We start from the raw sequence: 7,397 nt of genomic DNA on the forward strand, positions 1-7,397 counted from the left end.
AGCGGATAACCTGGCAGATCCTTTCACTAAGGCCCTTCCGGCGAAAGCTTTCGATCGGCATATGGAGGGAATGAGAATCAGATGTATGGTAGAAGATATGACAGCTTAGTCATTAGTATAAGTGGAAGATTGTTGGAGTGTATGCTGAAAGCCTAAGCTTTGTAAACATTCATTATGAATATAGAATCACATTTGGTCAAATTGTCTACATTTAGTTGTAGTTGTTCAATTAATTTATACTGTAGATAACATATTATGTGGTGCCACATGCAGAAGATGATGTTATCAGTACCTTATAAATTATAAACAGTAGCTCACGACCAAAATGGAAAGGAACAAATCATTAGAAGGTCGTAGTGTAATTAGGTATCAGTTTATCTTGACTGTATAATTACACTAGTACACTTAGAGTGTAATGAGTAGGACCATTTGAGGTCGTTTCTTATCGACTTTATAAAGAAACAAAGATCTCGGTTATTATGGAAGTGTGTGCTCTTAATCCTAATATAATAACATGCACATATATTTGATATTTATTTCTTTAATTTATCAATGGGTGAGATTTAGTTCGATGAATCAATAAGCCCGATAAGTTGGGAAATGGTATCACTTATAGTGTGTGTTGTTGATTATACAAGGAAACTGTGTCCTAGAGATACTAGGTTGATAATGTCCTCAAGAGGAGCTCATAAGGATTGTCATGTTAAACCTTGCAGGTAGACTTAGTCCGACATGATGATAAGGTTGAGTGGTACTACTCTTGGACTAAGATATTAATTAAATGAGTTGTCAGTAACTCACTTAATTAGTGGACATTCGATATCTTAAACACAGGGAGACTAACACACTCATAATAAGAAGGAGCCCAAAAATGTAATTTGGGATTGGTGCGGTAGTTCAATAATAGTTCTCTAGTGGAATGAATTATTATTGATAAAATTAAGTTGTGTGTTCGGGGCGAACACAGGATGCTTAATTTTATCGGGAGACCAAAACCAATTCCTCCTCTCGGTCCCTATCGTAGCCTCTTATTTATAGAGTTCTATACCCACCTATACCCACTTTCTATACCCACCTAATAGGGGCCGACCAAGCTAGCTTGGGAACCAAGCTAGGGCCGTCCTAAGCATAAATTGGTGTGGCCGGCCCTAGCTTGAACCCAAGCTAGAGGGGCCGGCCATATTAAATTAAAAAGGACTTTAATTTTAATTTTTATTATGTGGAAGATATAATTTATTAAAGAGAATTAAAATTAAAATATCTCTCTTATAAAAGATCTACAAAAGATTAAAGAAAGAGATTATATCTCTTTCCTTATTTGTAGATTGGTGAGATATTTTATTTTCTCTTTAAAAATTATTCACATGTTGTTAAATTAAAATTATAGAAATTTATTTTTATCAACCATGAAGAGATTTTTGAAGAGAAATTTTATTTTTAAAATTTCCGGAAACAAATTAGGAAGTTTTAATTTGTTGATTAAAACTTGTCTAATTTATTTCTTTTGATGTGGCCGGCCAATATTGTTTTAATTGGAAATTTTATTTTATTTTTCTCAATTAAATCATGTCAAGGAAATTAAGGAAATTTTATTGTAATTAAATTTCCTAATTTGCCTAGGCCAAGGAATATAAAAGAAGGGGTGGGGGTGCCTTCATGAGTGACAACCTCTATTATTTCTCTCCCTCTTTTGTTCCTTGGTGTGGCCGGCCATCATCATCCTCTCCCTCTCTTCCTCTTGTGGTGGCCGAACCTCTCTCTCCCCTTGGAGCTCTTGTGGTGGCCGGATACTACTTGGAGAAGAAGAAGAAGAAGGAGAGAAAGCTAGCATCTCTTGGAGCTTGGTTGGTGTTTTGATTTTCTTCCTTGGTGAAGCTTCCTTATTGTGGCCGAACCTAGCTTGGAGGAGAAGAAGGTGGTTGGTGGTTTCTCATCTCGGAAGATCGTTGCCCACACAACGTCCGAGGTTAGAAGAGGAATACGGTAGAAGATCAAGAGGTCTTTCTAGAAGGTATAACTAGTAGTTTTTCCTTTTCTGCATCATACTAGTTATTTATGGAAATAATACCAAATACAAGAGGCTTACATTCTAGTATTTCGAATATGTTTTTCGGAGTTGTGTTCTTTTGTTTTATTTTTCATTGTGATTTGATTGTTCTTTTTGGTTAACCTAAAGTTATTTTAGGAAATTAAATATTAGATTTCTATAAAAGGTTTTGTCTAGTCGGTGGTGGTTGCTCCCATATCCAAGAAGGCCATGTGTCTCGCCACGTCAGTACTGGGAACCAATTATGGAAATTAATATTTAATGGAATTAATAACTTAAGGTGATTTGGGTCGAACGTGTTAAGTTCCGCAGGAGATCCAAGTCAAAACCTAAAAGAATAAATAGATTAAGTTTTGGATCAAACGTGTTAAGTTCCGCAGGCGATCCAAAATTTAATTTAAAAGAACACATGGTAGTTAGGAAAAGGTTCAGACCTTTTTACAAAATTTTTATACAGTGGAACCTCTAGGCTTTCCGAGTAGCAACCAACAGCAACGTGCATGCGTCGTCCCTATGGCGGCAGCGTCTCTATGGCGAAGAGAAAAACGAAGACAAGACCTCCCTTTTCTGTGTGAATAGTTCACCCTTAAAAACCCCAAACCCTCAACTTGTGCAAAGAGTAAGATGCCCTCCCACTTCTCCATAACTCCATTTGGGTCCATTGATATATCCGCATCACACACATTGACGGCTTAGAAAAGACTAGGAAAGTTAATAAAGAAGTTATTGTTTAATTCCTACCTCCAGGAGATATTTTATAGCCCTTGGAAAAATGTTACCATTGGTTGGAGGCGCCTCCAAAGAGAACCAGGGCGCCTCCAAAAGGATAGAGTTTTATCCTCTTCACAACGGTAACCTAATGACTACTGGAGGCACCTCAATGGCTTGAGGGTGCCTCCCAAATATGTGCGAGGGTGTCTTCAAAGGCGTAAGGGCACTTTTGCTGCCTAAATTGGGCGGGACGCCTGGACCCAGTCCAGGCGCTTGGATAGGCAAAACTCTTTTACGTCGCTCCTTTCACTTGGGTGATTTTAGTCATCAAGAATTGGGCTCATTTGAACCCATCTTCTGGCCTTCTTCTTGAGCAGTTTTCTGCTTCGGCTTCTCATGTAATACCCCGATTCTGAGATTCTAGTTAAGTATGACTTAAAAGGTTAGATGGTACTATCCATATCACCAAGGTGCACATTCCTTTTCGGAAGCCCAAACTTAAGAACTCCAAAGTTAAGTGTGCTTGGCTTGGAGAAATCTGAGGATGGTTGACCTCCTAGGAAGTTTTCCAGGGTGCGTGCGAGTGAGGACAAAGCACGCTGAAAGGACCTCCGGTGGTCTGTGAAGCTAGTCGTCCACCCGATGGACAATTTTGGTGGGGTTCTCGGTTCGGTCCGGGTGGGGCCCGCCCGGCCTGGGGTGTTACAGATGGTATCAGAGCGACCTTGCGACCGTAAATGCGCCTGTGGCAGGAGTACCCAGGGCACCACCTAGCGAGGGAGATTCTGGGATTTGTCTGTGGTGTGATTCGTGGTTACACAACAAGGACGTTGTGTCTTTAAGTGGGGGTGATTGTAATACTCCGATTCTGAGATTCTGGTTAAGTATGACTTAAAAGGTTAGATGGTACTATCCATATCACCAAGGTGCACTTTCTTTTTCGAAAGCCCAAACTTAAGAACTCCAAAGTTAAGCGTGCTTGGCTTGGAGAAATATGAGGATGGGTGACCTCTTGGGAAATTTTCCAGGGTGCGTGCGAGTGAGGACAAAGCATGCTGAAAGGACCTCCGGTGGTCTGTGGAGCTAGTCGTCAACCCGATGGGCAATTTTAGTGGGGTTCTCGGTTAGGTTCGGGTGGGGCCCGCCCGGGCTAGGGTGTTACATCTCATCCCTTATAAATGCCGAGCACTACCTTCTCGTCCGTCAACATACTCTTCCGCAGCACCTTGTCTCTCGGATGCACCGAGCCCGTCGATTCCCTTCCTGTTAGTGTCGTACCTGAGATTTTGATGGTCTGAGTTGAACTTCAATAAAAGGGCCCCTTACACCATCTTATTACTATATTAACTTAAAAAATCTACACTTCAAAATATAATGAAAATATAGCAAACGACTCTAGTTGCACTCATAACTAGTCATGAAAATTTTATGCTGCTACAATTCAAGTGTAGCACAAGGGATCTTGTTCATTGCTTGTTTCTTGCCAGGGAAGTTAATTCAACTAGGTCCTCCTTTACAATGACAAATGAGCATACAATGAAATCAAAATGATAGATTGGAGTCAAAGAGCTAAGCTCAAACAGATGAACAAGAAGAAAATAACTACTTACATCTAAAAAAGTCATCTTAGCATATCTCCTGCTTCAGTGAGTTCACAATCAAATTTCATGAGTCAATATTCTTGTACTTAGGGCCAAACCAATCTAAAGGAATTGTTTTGGGCACAAACAATTGACCAATTGTTGTTGGAAAATTTATCAATTTGTCTTTATTTTTGGCATATTTAGTATTTAATGCAATGAGCATTAGTGATCAGTCATACAAAACTCAATTAAATTGTTAGATGTGGATTTACTTGTTAGATCTCTCATGCTTTTCCTACGAAGGAGGTGCAGAATCCTTTTTTTAGCTCACTTCTAGATGCAAAAAGCTAACTAATTTAATGATACAAACTAATTGAATCAAATTGGATGGAGTTAATAGGAATTAAGGAGCAGAGCGGCAGAAGAGAACAAGAAAAATCAGCTTTGCTTTTGTCTGCCTGTCACCTTTTTCCTTGCTTTTGTAACCGCACAAAACATAATAATTCAAAAGCAAGAGAACTAATGTCGCAAGTAAGAAATCAAAAACAATGAAGTTGATCAGAAATAAAAACTACACAGATCAAACACAAACTTACCAAGATGGAAGATTAATCGAAGAGGTTGGCAGGTTGCTATTGCCGGTCATGTAGAAAACTAGAAATGACCACCCTTGAAGAGGAGAGTTCACAGCGAAATTAGGGAAAAGATTGACACTTCGCGACGGCGAAATTAGGAGAGGATCGGCATAACAATACTTCATGATGGCGAAATTAGGGTGAGGATCGGGCGATCAGTACAGCGGCACTTCACGAAGGCGAATTTAGGGCGAGGATCAGGCGATTGACAGAGTAGCATTTCTCAAGTCATAATGGAGAAAAATTAGGGAGAGAAATCGATGATGCAAGTTTTATTAAAATTAAAATATACATATTAAATTACATGCCACACTAATAATATTTAGACCCCTCTTGGAACTGGGCCTAAGGCAAGCGCCTCCTGGGCCTCACCTCAGGTTCGGGCCTGTTTCTTGTGCCATCCTTCTCGCTAACTACGTCTTCCACTCGACTGCTTGTGTTTATAAACTCCTGTATACTTAGACACAAGGATTAAACCCAACATGACCTAAGTTAACCTGGTTGATCATAACAAAACTAACCTGGGGTACTTACAATCTCCCTCTTTTTAATGTACATCAACCCAAGTTAAGTTAGGATTTCAACTAACATAAAATCATTTGACTAATTAAATGAAAATTACAATTATAATAGAAAACTTACAAGGAAGTATAAGAATAAATTTATAATTTTCCTATCTCCCCCTTAATTTAATCCTATCTAAATTAGCTATCTTTCAGAGGTTCACTAAAAACTTGATGATTGGCGGGTCTCTTTATATGTGTTGTCCGGAAAGAGGAGGACTTAATGATTATTCATTCACTGATATCAAAAATTAAAATTGTTGTAGATAGGGATCCTTTAAAAACCTCTTTCGAGGAATTGGCAAGATCCGATCATTTCTCAAGAACAATAGCTAAATGCCCCGATACTACCACTTGGATCTGGAACCTACATGCTAATGCTCACGATTTCGATAGTGATACCCGTGATTTGGAGTAGATCTCTCGAAAAGTATTTAGCGCTCATTTCGGTCAACTCTCCATTATCTTTCTTTGGTTAAGTGGGCCCTCTTTGATCACATAGAAAAAAAACTTAGGAAAAATACAAAAAAAAAGTTAGAAAAAATGTGAAAAATTTATTAGGGGATCATGAACAGAATTAACAGTAGTCTAATATTTTTCAAACATAATTTTTAAAAATATTCTACTAATTAATTCACTGTTTTGACAAAAAGAATTTAACAATTATTTTTCTATTATAAAAATCCTGAAATTTTTTATTAAAGTCAAATTAGATCAATAAAAAAAATTTCATGAAAAAATATTTTTTATTTTAATAGAAGTAAATCATTTCATTATGGAAACCTATTTTTAGAAAAATAAATATTAAAATATAAATTTTTATTAAAAAAATCTTGCTAATTTTTCTAAGTATGTAAAATTGAATAAAAATCTGCATAAAAATTAAAATTTTCAAAATTCAATTTTTAAAAATTTTTAATATTAAAAATTAATTTTTTGGTAACTAATTTATAGAAAATTCATTATTAATAGAAAATTTTGAAAAATATTAATCTAACAGATAATTTATTGTTTTGCCATTATAAAACTTATAAAGAAAAGTTTGTATGAATAATATTTTTCTAGTTAAAGCAATTTCTACCCTAGTAAATCAATTAAATGGAGATTTAATCTAGAAACGATTTTTGAAACTCAATATAGGTTTGTACCTACTAAATTGAACAGGAACTTTGGTGAAATATAATTTATATTGAATTTTTTAATTTATCCCCTATTTTTCCTGATATACCAATTGAGCCGGCCATAATTACTAAAATTTGACTTTTGTATAATATTTGATTTTAAGCATGTATTTTTATTTTTTAAAAATTCTATTTGTTTTTTTAATTTTTCATTTTCAAATTTTAATTTATCAAAATCTTTTAGTCAGCAAGCATTTACTAAGGTCAATTTTAACTTTATATTTTCTTTTTCTAATTTACACATATTTATAGAAAGTATTTTAATAAATTTATATGATTGTTCAGGAGATAGGGAATATACCTCATTTATCTCGTGATCTAGTTCCTTCATTACTGCTTTCATCGTAGACGTGCACCCCCTTCATCGATGCTCATTTCTGAGGTACTTTCTTCATCTCTCTGATGGTTCACCATTAGTGTCAGTCCGACATAGGCCTCTATCTCGAATTCAAAAGATGATGATTCATCCCACAAGACTTTTAAGTTTCTCTACTTCATTCATCGTTACCCTTTTTTCTTTTTCTTTCTCCTTTTTCTTTAGTTTAGGGCAATCGTCCTTGATGTGTCCTTCTTCTTGGCAGTTGTATTATCAAATCTTCCTTTTCCTTCGAGGGTGTTTATTTGCCTGCGACTTATGAAATTTATTAAATTTAAGAGATTGACTAAAGTTTCTTACC

Source organism: Zingiber officinale, chromosome 6A, assembly GCF_018446385.1.
Source record: "Zingiber officinale cultivar Zhangliang chromosome 6A, Zo_v1.1, whole genome shotgun sequence".
NCBI classification, from domain to species: Eukaryota; Viridiplantae; Streptophyta; class Magnoliopsida; order Zingiberales; family Zingiberaceae; genus Zingiber; species Zingiber officinale.